The sequence below is a fragment of the Chiloscyllium punctatum genome, chromosome 19 (genome assembly GCF_047496795.1).
Source record: "Chiloscyllium punctatum isolate Juve2018m chromosome 19, sChiPun1.3, whole genome shotgun sequence".
Lineage (NCBI taxonomy): Eukaryota > Metazoa > Chordata > Chondrichthyes > Orectolobiformes > Hemiscylliidae > Chiloscyllium > Chiloscyllium punctatum.
In genome coordinates, this window is record NC_092757.1 from 53,986,263 (window position 1) to 53,998,195 (window position 11,933).

The following is an 11,933-nucleotide window of genomic DNA, read 5'->3' on the forward strand; positions in this document are numbered from 1 at the left end:
ACAACACATGCCCTACCTCACCAGAGAGACAGCCTTTTCAGCAACAAACTCCTGCAGAAACAGCTTCCCCAAAGGCTCCAGGCCCAACAAGCAGCTTCAGAAGCAAGACCCACAGAGGCCAAACAGAGAAGCTAAATCAGGAAGACAAACCAAGAGCATCATTGCAACAAAGGACATTGGACAGGGCAGAGAGAATGTCCACCAAACGCTATCCAAACAAGAGCTTCCAGGCACAGACGTGTTCTGACCCAAAAGAACTGACAGCACGAACCTCAGCAACCTGACACACTTTAGACCTGTATTTTCCTCAGTGGTTAGCTGAACTCTCAAGACCCCAAAGTATCCAACCTGGCTAGCAGGTGAGGGAGGCAGGTAGTGACAGTGCAGGAACCACAAGGTTAGGTAGTCTAATTAACTTCTGTGATTACAACTGCTTTCTAGCTTCTAATAGTGGTTAGCCCATGTTTAATTTGATAGTGTATTTAATTACAGTCCTCTGTATAATTGTATTGTTTCACTGCTTTATTGCCTTTGCCTTTATTTCTTGAATTACACTTACCTTTTTGTACTTAAGTAAATGCAGAGTATCTTTTGCCCTGAAACACCTCCATTCCCGAAATAAGTCATGTCAGAATCAGGGATCTGGGGGTGATTCAAACCACTTAAGAATCAGTAAATTACTGATCGCAAACCAGAACCTTAAACCGACCAAACGAAGAACCAACTGCACATGTTTCTCCATTACCATTGCTCCCTCAAATATCATTGATATCCTGGTGCATATCTATGAAAGCTCCAAAAGAAAAGATAGGTCCAGCTTTGTCTCAATTCCTCCCCCAGCTCTTTGCAAACACTTAGAAATGAATGATATGTGACATTCAGAATACAACAAGCATTACCACAGCATAAGTTACAGAAGATCATTTTATTGCTTTTTTCAAGCAATAGAGTCATAGTCATAGAGAGTCATAGAGATGTACAGCATGGAAACAGACCCTTCGGTCCAACCCATCCATGCCGACCAGATATCCCAACCCAATCTAGTCCCACCTGCCAGCACCCGGCCCATATCCCTCTAAGCCCTTCCTATTCATATACCTACCCAAATGCCTCTTAAATGTTGCAATTGTACCAGCCTCCACCACTTCTGGCAACTCATTCCATACACGTACCACCCTCTGTGTGCAGTAATCTGGCTTTTGATAGAATGTAAAAGGAAGCAGTCATGACCACTAATCTTTGAAATTTCAATTGCATAAGTGATAATTAAATCATGACACAGTAGCTAGAATTGCAAGGAAAGGTAAGTAGAATAAACAGGGAAGTTCTAACAAAAAACAAAAACGTGTGGCTGTGAGGATATAGCAGCTCCAGAAATTGAGCACAAAATATAGTAGGTAATTATTATTTTAAAAAAGAAAACTTCTAACCTTTGGAGATGGTATTGATGTTAAATCCTCCAATTGACAATATAAATAAATTATATTTTAAATATTAAATAATCAGAACTACATCCAGCCAAAACATTGTGCAGCAAATTTACTAAGAAACAGTCTATATTGGAGTCACTGGGATCTCTCAATGGGGTCAAGTAAAAAAATGTAGATTAGATTAGATTACATTACATTACAGTGTGGAAACAGGCCCTTCGGCCCAACAAGTCCACACCGACCCACCGAAGTGCAACCCACCCATACCCCTACATTTACCCCTTACCCTAACACTATGGGCAATTTAGCATGGCCAATTCACCTGATGTGCACATTTTTGGACTGTGGGAGGAAACCCACACAGACACAGGGAGAACATGCAAACTCTACACAGTCAGTCACCTGAGGCAGGAATTGAACACTGGTCTCTGGCGCTGTGAGGCAGCAGTGCTAACTGCTGTGCCACCATGCTGCCCACCTTTATCCAGCTACCATCCCATCTATAATATTGTGACAAGCGACCCCTCAAAGCGTTTTCCCAATATGCACAGGCTGTTTATTTGAAAGCAAATGACCTCAAATTGTTCTTTCCATAGCAGCATTTTAAAGGAGCCCCATTTCTGACCAGTATGCACAGCAGCTGCACTGTCACACATACACAGCAAACCAAGATGTTTCGCATCCTGCTCCCATCACACAAAGCAGTGGGGACCAAATGACTCAATATATTCAAGAAAGAAATAGATGAATTTGAAGATTTTACAGACATCATTGGGCGTGAGGAGAAGGCAGGAACATGGTATTGAAATACAGGATCAGCCCTGTGTTTAGATTTGTACTAGTTAACCTGTTCAGATGTGTTATACACTTGTAGAGCAGATGGGACATAACCAGGTTTCCTAGTTTCGAGTATGGGTACTTCCACTGTACCACAAAAGTTTTCAATTGTAGTGATTTGAATGTTTCTAAAAAGACCCTGCCTGTTAAGAAACCATCAAACTATATTGGTTTGTGCCTGGGAGAGAAAAGCTGGTCAGCTTACATCCCAGACTTTGTGATTTAGACTTTTGATTTCCAGCCCAGTGGAGCTGTCAGTCCCTCAGTTGGAGAAACACTGCCAAAGGACTTTTAAAAAAAACACGCCCATCAGCTCAAAAGTAACAATAAAGTACTCTGGGTGCAGTTTTAGGATTTGATGAGATGCCAAGGCCTGGTAGTGGATCTGTACGAGTTAGACATTTGTTCGTGTTTGTAAATTACAGGAGGGTGGGTGTTAAACATTTCTCCGCGGCCTGACGGTTACATGGAGAGAGGAGATGCCCGTCCCGTTTAAGCACGGGGCCAAGGCCTTTCACCGGCCCTTTGCAGCCGCTATGGACCTTCGGCAAAATTCTTCTTCTCCTCCTCCGCCGCCGCCGCCGCCAAATCGAGGTCCGAGGCCTCAAGGCCCAGACTCACAATCCCCGGCCGCTGGTAGTGAATCTCCCGGAGGAACCAGCGGTAACCGGGGACAACGGCGAAGGCAGTCTACAGCCGAGTGCTGGGCTAGGCTCCATCCTCGGTACTGGCTCGGGGCTCGGGGCTCGGGGCTCGGTTGTTTTCACACCCCCCACCCCGCCGCCGTTGTCCCTGTCGGACTGACCTGGTTAATGAAGCTGCGGCCCGCTCTCCGCGCCGCCCGGACACCTCCCCTTTAAGAGGTGGCCCTCGCGCTTTGTCCCGGCCGCGGCCTCTGTGACGTGGCGCCCGTTTAAAGGCTCCCTCAGAGGAACTGTCCCCCGACACAAAACCGACGTCAGACTCACTCACTCCCCGAGCGTGGCCTGCCCCGCACTCTCTCCACGAGCGTGGCCTGACCTCCTCTCCCTCCCTGTGTGTGGCCTACCTGCACTCCCTCAGTACCTGAGCATGGCCTGCACTCATTCACTCCCTCCCTTCCTGAGCGTGGTCTGCAATCACTCCCTCACCACCCATGCTCACTAGCAGCTATGTGTACCATCTGCAAGATGCACTTCAGAAATTCACCAGTGCTCCTTAGACAGTCCCACTCTGCCAAGGACATGACAGTCCTGGGCCTCCTCCACCACCAAATTCAATTCACCTGAAGAATGAGTCATCTACTGCATTGGGACCCTGCAACCACACTGCAAAAATGTTGATTTTGCCAGTTTCCTCATCTCCGCACCCCCCCCAAAATCCCAGATCCAACCCTCCAACTTGGTACCACCCTCTTGAACTGTCCTACTTGTCCATTTTCATTCCCACCTATCCGATCCACCCTCCCCTCCAACCTATCACCCCCACCTGCATCCACCTATCACCGTCCCACCACCATCCTCCAATTTATCTCTCAGCCCCCTTCCCCCTCACCCCCATTTCTGATTTTAAAAATGCCCGAAACATCAATTCTCTTGCTCGTTGAATGCTGCCTTACCTGCTGTGCTTTTCCAGTGCCATAGTTTTTGACTGATCTCCAGCATCTGCAGTCCTTACTTTTTCCTAAACTAGATGGCATAGATTTTAGGTGAGAGGGAGAAAGATTTAAAAGGGATTGAAGGGGCAACTTTTTTACGCAGAGGATGGTGCGTGTATGGAATGAACTGCCAGAGGAAGTGGTGGAAGCTGGTACAATTACAACATTTAAAAAGCATTTGGATGGGTATATGGATAGGAGGGGTTTAGAGGGATATGGGCCAAGTGATGGCAAATGGGACTACATTTATTTAGGATGTCTGGTCGACATGGACGAGTTGGACTTAAGGGTGTGTTTCTGTACTGTATATCTGACTCTAAATGGATAATCCCTTAATCTAAGATCATAGCTTCTGGTCCTAGACGTTCTCCTTGGAATATTGTACATTTCAGTAAGGTAACCTCTCATTCTTCTCAACTCCAAAGACTACAGGACCAATCGACTTAATCTCTCCTCTTAAGACCATCTCTCCATACCTGGTATCAGCCTGGTGAACCTTCTCTGGACTGCCTCAATGCTAATATATCTGTTCTTAGGTGAGGACCAAAACAATTCACAGTATTGTAGGTGTGGTCTTATCAGTGGCTTGTTTAGTTTTAACAAGATCTCTTTTAATACTTTGTACCCTATGACGTAAAGTCCAACAATCTATCTTGCCTATTTCCAACAGAATGTGGATGCTAGTTTGCTGTGATTCAAATTGTGATTTTCTTACCAGATTAGATTCTTAAGACTTCGGCTAAATAAGACCTTCACAAAGTAGAGGCATGAGAAATCCACTGGTCTGGCCTGCTGTGGTGGAGTTTTAACCTTGTCTTCAGGGTTAAATATATGGATTTTGAATTGAAAGTTAATTGTTTTTTTAAGCTTCCACTGTTACGTATGTTGGCAAGTTTCCATGTCAAGAATTTGTTTTAAATACAACCTTTCAATTTCTTTTTATTTGTTGCTGCAATTAAAGTTGCTGAAAATAAAGTGTGAAGCTGAACTCTTTTGGGGGTGCTGGGACTGCTGCACAATGAAGATAAGCTCGTGGTGTGGCACCATGTGCAGGTCGAATGCAATCATATCCTGACATCTGAACAGCAGTTTGTATACGCTGCTATGCAAGAAACAAATAATTCAATTCCAGCAAACCTCAAAGAGTCAACAGTTTTGTTCACAAACTTGGAAAAGTACATCTTGCATTCAGTTGAAACGTTCATATCTATCAAGCAGCTTGCATGTTACATTGTGAATCTAACAAGAATTAGAAAAGTATATATGATTCCACAAAATCATCTTTGGTTGATCCTACAAAATGTGCTACCTAGCTTGGTTGGAACAAAGAACATAAGATACAATATATACAATACATAGTGGGTAAAGTCGCCATTGGATCATAGCTTTCCTTTCTCGTTAGAGAGACAGAGAGATGTCTAGTGGTAACTTAACCTGAGGGTTACTGTACCTTAGTGAGGGAGATGTTGAGAAGTAGAGTCCTTCATGGTAACTTCAGCCAGTGCAGGAACTGAACCCATGTTTTTGAGATCACAACCAACTGGGCTAACTGACCTACTATACTATATATATGTAAAATACAAAGAACATAATAATATTGTAATAACAAGTGATCATGTAGTTGACATGCTCTGGCATCACATAATGTATCCAGGTTCTTCAATTTGAACTGATTATAAATAACAACTGCTCCCTGTCATCTTATTTGCAGAACTCTGATGTATTGTGTGATGACAGGAAATATCAGTTACCCGATTAACCATTAATAATGTTGTGGTTCTGTTCGCAAAGCTGGGAATTTGTGTTGCAGACGTTTTGTCCCCTGTCTAGGTGACATCCCCAGTGCTTGGGAGCCTCCTGTGAAGCGCTTCTGTGATCTTTCCTCCGGCATTTGTAGTGGTTTGAACCTGCTGCTTCCGGTTGTCAGTTCCAGCTTTCCATTGCAGTGGTCGGTATATTGGGTCCAGGTCGATGTGCTTATTGATTGAATCTGTGGATAAGTGCCATGCCTCTGGCTGTTCTCTGTTTGGCTTGTCCTATAACCGTAGTGTTGTCCCAGTCGAATTCATGTTGCTTGTCATCTGCATGTGTGGCTACTAAGGATAGCTGGTCGTGTAGTTTCGTGGCTAGTTGGTGTTCATGGATGCGGATCGTTAGCTGTCTTCCTGTTTGTCCTATGTAGTGTTTTATGCAGTCCTTGCATGGGATTTTGTACACTACATTGGTTTTGCTCATGCTGGGTATCGGGTCCTTCGTTCTGGTGAGTTGTTGTCTGAGAGTGGCTGTTGGTTTGTGTGCTGTTATGAGTCCTAATGGTCGCAGTAGTCTGGCTGTCAGTTCGGAAATGCTCTTGATGTATGGTAGTGTGGCTAGTCCTTTGGGTTGCGGCATGTCCTCGTTTCGTTGTCTTTCCCTTAGGCATCTGTTGATGAAATTGCACGGGTATCTGTTTTTGATGAATACATTATATAGGTGTTCTTCTTCCTCTTTTAGTCCAACACTACTATTATAGGACAAGCCAAACAGAGAACAGCCCGGGAATTCCTAGAGGCATGGCACTTATCCACTGATTCAATCAATAAGCACATCGACCTGGACCCAATATACCAACCACTGCAGCAGACAGCCGGAACTGACAACCGGAGGCGGCAGATTCAAACCACTATAAATGCCGGAGGAAAGATCACAGAAGCGCTTCACAGGAGGCTCCCAAGCACTGAGGATGTCACCTAGACAGGGGACGAAACGTCTGCAACACAAATTCCCAGCTCGGAGAACAGAACCACAACAACGAGCACCCGAGCTACAAATCTTCTCACAAACTTTGAACCATTAATAATATTTGTATTTGAACATGCATGGAGTGAGTCAGCTTAAACTACATCTACATGACAAAATGACACAAAAGTATCGGACAAAGTTTGCTTTTGCTGTTCTGACACTTTCTGAAAGGAATTCAATGTGATTGACATCTTGTGCTCCCTATGGTTGGCCAGTATGCCATTCACGTTAAAAAAAATCAATAATAAGTATCATGAAAAGACAACATTTCTGTGAAACTAAGCATGGCATTATATATGGCCTTACCATTTCTCACCTTTCTAGACTAAACAGGAAGCGAGTACAGCTCTACAAATATATTCAGAAAGCACTGATCTATTACTTCTGTTCTGATTCAGTTAGGAGGTTTAAACTGATTTCCCACTTCATTTCCCACTCAATAGTCTGAACAAAGTTTGAATTAAGAATATCTAGCTCAGTGTCAGAAACAAGTCAGCCAGAAATAATGTATTGTCAAATAATCTTGCTGAAGCAAATGTATAATTATTTTTAAAATGTCTAAGTGATACAAATTTATACAACTCTCCTTGAAAACTAACATACATATGCACAACCTTCAAGTCAGGGGAAGAAAAAACATAAAACCTCTGCTGTGTTAACTAGAAAATTCCTTGGCCAAGTAACTGTTAAACTCAAGAAAAATAATTTCACAAATTGTGCAAATGACAATCTTAAGCCAAAGTAACTTTGCACTGTTGATGTATGGATGTCTTCCTGGATCAATTTTAGCTCACTGAATTAATTTCTCATTTTCAAGTTCTCTTGTTAGAATACTCTATTTTTAGTGACAGGACCTTCCAGTGGGTTTTCAGTTCTCACACATAGATAAGAGGAATATCAGAGAACAGTAAAGGCAATTGCTCTGCGCAAGTTTTTTCTCTGGTTCTGTGTCCAATTCCTTTTATTGCCAAAATGTTTCAGTCTCTCTAAATGTGATACGTGACCTCTTTCTGAAGATTTTGTAGATTCAGTGTCTCCAATCGAGCAGTTTTTGGTCTTTGCAAATTAAACATTTTCCCTGCTGCAGTCAGTCTCCTTTTCTTGCAAAGTGTTCTTTCCAAAAAGTCCAAGATTTAGGAAAATGTCCAGTCAATGTATTTTAAAATTAACATTTCTGATAGGACATTCCCATAACACTTCCCACTGAAGGATGATGTTGTGTCCAACAAATAAACTATTTTGCCTTAATGCAAAATAAAATTCTGATTGTCAGATCTCACCTCCACTCACTGATAGGATGCCAATGTGTACCATTGTTCTCACATCATGATTTCTGTGATCTACCTGTGGCATTAGTAAGAACAAGCTGAGTTTCTATGTACAGATTCACACAAAATCACTTTTCACAGGAGACAGCTGGTTTTAAGGGTGCCATTAACTGCTTAGGATGCTTTTGAGCAAACACAGAAATAGGGATAGGTCATTCAGCCTGTTCTGCCATTCAATTAAATGAGTGTAATATGAACCTTGCTGCAATTTGTTCCCTTTATTTTATAACTCTTAAAGCCCTAGGGTAATGAAGTATGATCAACCATTGATCTCAATTTTCCATTGATCTAGCGTCAACAGCTTTTTGGAAGATAAGAGTTTCAGATTTCCATTATTTTCAATATAAGGAAATGCTTCCTGACATGACCCCAGACAGTCTAGCTCTAAGATTAGTGTTCAGCACACCACTATCAAAAGAACTGATTTCTCCTTATCTAACCTATCAACTCCTTAAATCTCTCAAACATTTCACACGCTCATACAATTCTTCTCACCGCTACTTTGACCTATATGTTAATCTGATAGGATTTTCAAAAAGATACATTTTATCAGGAGATGTGTTAAACACCATCCCAAGAAATGTTCACCATTAATGATTTCAAACCTATTTTGTAGCTTCCCTCCTAGGAGGCTGTAACAGTAGATTATTTGCAATGTCATTGGTCCAATCTCAGGCCTACATCAAGTTATCTGAAATCAGAGTTAATGTTTCAGGTCCAGTGATCCTTCCTCAGAACTCAATTAATTCTGATTTCTCTTGAGATGCTGCCAGACCTGCTGAGCTTTTCCAGCAATTTCTGTTTTTGTTTCTGATTTAGAGCATCTATATTTCAGTTTTTATAAAGTTATCTGATCCCTGTTTGGGGGAACCAAGGGTGGATCATGATTAGTCTCAGCGGTTGAACATCTTCTGGAATATGCTTGGTTGGAATCGAGATATTCCTGTCTTGTAATCAAATAGTCTGCTGTCAGTCACAAAGAATAGCAAGCAGATGCTTTTGGAACAATTCTTCAAGAAGCAGTGCTTACCCTAAGGTGAGGAGGAAACAAGAAACTTAGTGGATAAAAGGAAGCCAGAATATTGAATATTGCCATTTTTAGTTCAAAAAAATCTTTTTGTGCCAGTTCTTTAATTAAGTATGAAAGTATTTAATTCCAGTGAAAGATATTGCATTTTTCAAATGCAAAAACAGAGAGTTAATTAAATAAAGGAGAGCAGAACATAATGTGATAACCAGTGATCTGAGCTTTGCTTTATTCACAACCACTGTTCATTAAAAGATCTTTAAAACTGCAACCTGCATGTACAGATGCAAATGTTGGTGCAAGAACTGATGGAGTTAAATTGCTGAACAACCATCATATAAAATTTTGATAGCTCACGGTGGCACAGTGGTTAGCACTGCTGCCTCACAGCGCCAGAGACCTGGGTTCAATTCCCGCCTCAGGCGACTCTCTGTGTGGAGTTTGCACATTCTCCCGTGTCTGCGTGGGTTTCCTCCGGGTGCTCTGGTTTCCTCCCACAATCCAAAAAAATGTGAAGGTTAGGTGAATTGGCCGTGCTAAATTGCCCGTAGTGTTAGGTGAAGAGGTAAATGTACGGTCTGGGTGGGTTGCGCTTCGGCGGGTCGGTGTGGACTTGTTGGGCCGAAGGGCCTGTTTCCACACTGTACATAATTTAATCTAATCAAATCAGGGGCTGCCTTACTCCAATTCAATCTCAGCATTCAATAAGAATGAGTACACTCACCAATGAAAAGCCAACAATGTCTTGGAGTTGGTGCATCCTATCATTATAAAATAATGGCTGCCATGACACTATTCTCAGAAAATAACGGTCAGAAAAAACTGCAAACATTTGCAGGGGTCTTGGAGAGACTTAGAACATGATGTACTGAGCTGAGGCCTATTTTAACACTTTAAATACACTCTGGATTAAAAACAGTAAAGTTCGCATTGACAAAGTGCCTCAGCACTGGCTGAAAAAAAGTTAGCAAATGCTTGAAAGAAAAGGACCTTATGTTTTTACCATGTCGTTTTGCTTTCAGGACTTCCCACAGCACTGCACCATCTATGAAGTACTTTTGAAGCAGAGTCACCATTGTAATTTAGGAAAACAGCCAATTTGGACACAGTGAACTCCCAGAAACAGTAAAGTTATAATGATGAGGTAATTTGTCTTGGTAATGCTGATTTAGGGATAGATATTGGCTAGGACACTGAGGATAATTCTCCTCTCTATGTCTTTGAAATAGCATATGGAATCTTTAACATCCAGAGAGGGCAAATGGAGCTTTGGTTTAACATTTCATCAATACATAAGGCAGCATAGTGCAGCACTCCCTGCAGTGCCAGTTCAGATTCTATACTCGAGTCCAGGGGTGGGGAACCTACGGCCTTAAAGCCGCATGCGGCCTTCTGGGCCATTGTGTGTGGCCTTTTGAATGAATCTAAATTTTGCAGAATAAATCTTTTATTTTTTATTAATATGTTTTCTCATCTTTTATTATTTTTATTATAATTTTAAAATGAATGTATTTAAAATACCAGAGAGTAAAAGAAATACAATGAAAGGTTCTCTGACTTTGAGAATCATGACATCACACTGAAATTAGCATTTCAACCTCACCTAGTTGATGTCTCCAAGGCTCCTAAAGAACTACTTTGGAATTGATTGAGCTCTCAGAAGACGACATTTTAAAGTCCTTACTTGACGCTAAGAAAGATCCGATTGAAATATGGTAAAATGCAATAGAGTACCCATGCCTTCGGCAACATACACGAAAAATGCTTTCTTGCTTTTCAACCACTTATTGCTGCGAATCTACATTCTCCTACTTAACCAAACTCAAGATGCCCTTAAGGTCACAAATGATGGATACCCATCTAGAGGATCAGCTAAAACTGCAGACTTCCATGCTGCAACCGAATATTCAAATGCTTTCCTACAAAAAGCAGTCACAACAAAGTCATTAAAAGGTTAGTTAACTTTAGAATTAACATTTTTTTCTTTTTTTAGTAAATTAGTACATAGTAGTTAGGTCTTTACAAAATAATGTGAATTTTGAAGAATATATAATTGAAGTTTCTTGGATGTGGCCTTATTAGATTACAACTAACATCATGCGGCCTTCCAACATGAAAAGGTTCCCCACCTCTGCTCTAGTCTTTGGTGTGGGGGAGGGTGTTGGCATAATTTGCCTAGCCCTGGTACATGGATTTGAAGACAGGACCAGCAAAAACCTTATAGATCAGGTTAGCCACCTAATTCACTAATGCTTCCTCGTGATTCTGCATGAAGTGCAGTAAGTGTGGGCAATGGCTACCTGCCCACCAGATAAATGACGTTGGGGCAAGTTGTTGACACCATCACCAGGTGATCTTCCTTGATTGGTCTGGATGTTGGCAGCCTCTTGGAGTCATCTTCCCAGAGGCAGGCCCGGCCCTTTGTCACTGAAACCATGACTCTACCAGAAAAATGAAATGGCCACAGCCTTGATCACAATCGTTCCCATGACCCTACGAGCTGTGTGCATGGTGTTTTCTCAAGTATTAAATTGAGCATGCTCATCATTTCCATTGTGAAGCTTCCTTGTGGTTTCCTTCCTGTCACATATGCGTGAACCTCTTGCAATGGGGGTGCCATCCATCCAGTGCTCCAGGCTCTCCCACTGGGGTTTCCTGCTTTGGGAGACTGTCCACCATCTTGAATTAGACTGCCACACACGGGTGGCCTGTTAATTAAATGGTGCCAATATTTTTACAATGCATTCTATTCCGAACAAAGTCATGAGCGCTACCAACTGAACCTGTTCTATTTTCCCACGATTCACTAATCTGCACTGTGCGTTCTGAAGAGTACAACAGGTTAAAACAGTACAAAGTGCTATTGTAGTTCAATTATACTTGCAGTCATTCAT

At 42.1% G+C, this 11,933-nt stretch overlaps 1 protein-coding gene across 9 annotated transcripts in view; it reads right to left on the reverse strand.

Moving 5' to 3' along the window:
* lig3 (ligase III, DNA, ATP-dependent) overlaps positions 1-3,204 on the reverse strand; it is a 68,459-nt gene extending 65,255 nt beyond the window's left edge. For 2 of the 9 annotated variants that reach the window (XM_072589430.1, XM_072589429.1), the window contains exons 1-2: positions 2,734-3,047; positions 1,103-1,192 (exon numbers count right to left, since the gene is read on the reverse strand). The gene's annotated coding sequence lies outside the window, so the exon portion shown is untranslated. Of the gene's footprint in view, positions 1-1,102; positions 1,649-2,733; positions 3,048-3,072 lie in introns of those variants that run through there. The other 7 variants (XM_072589427.1, XM_072589426.1, XM_072589433.1 and 4 more) reach the window with 6 other exon arrangements.
* Positions 3,205-11,933: the final 8,729 nt, after the last annotated feature.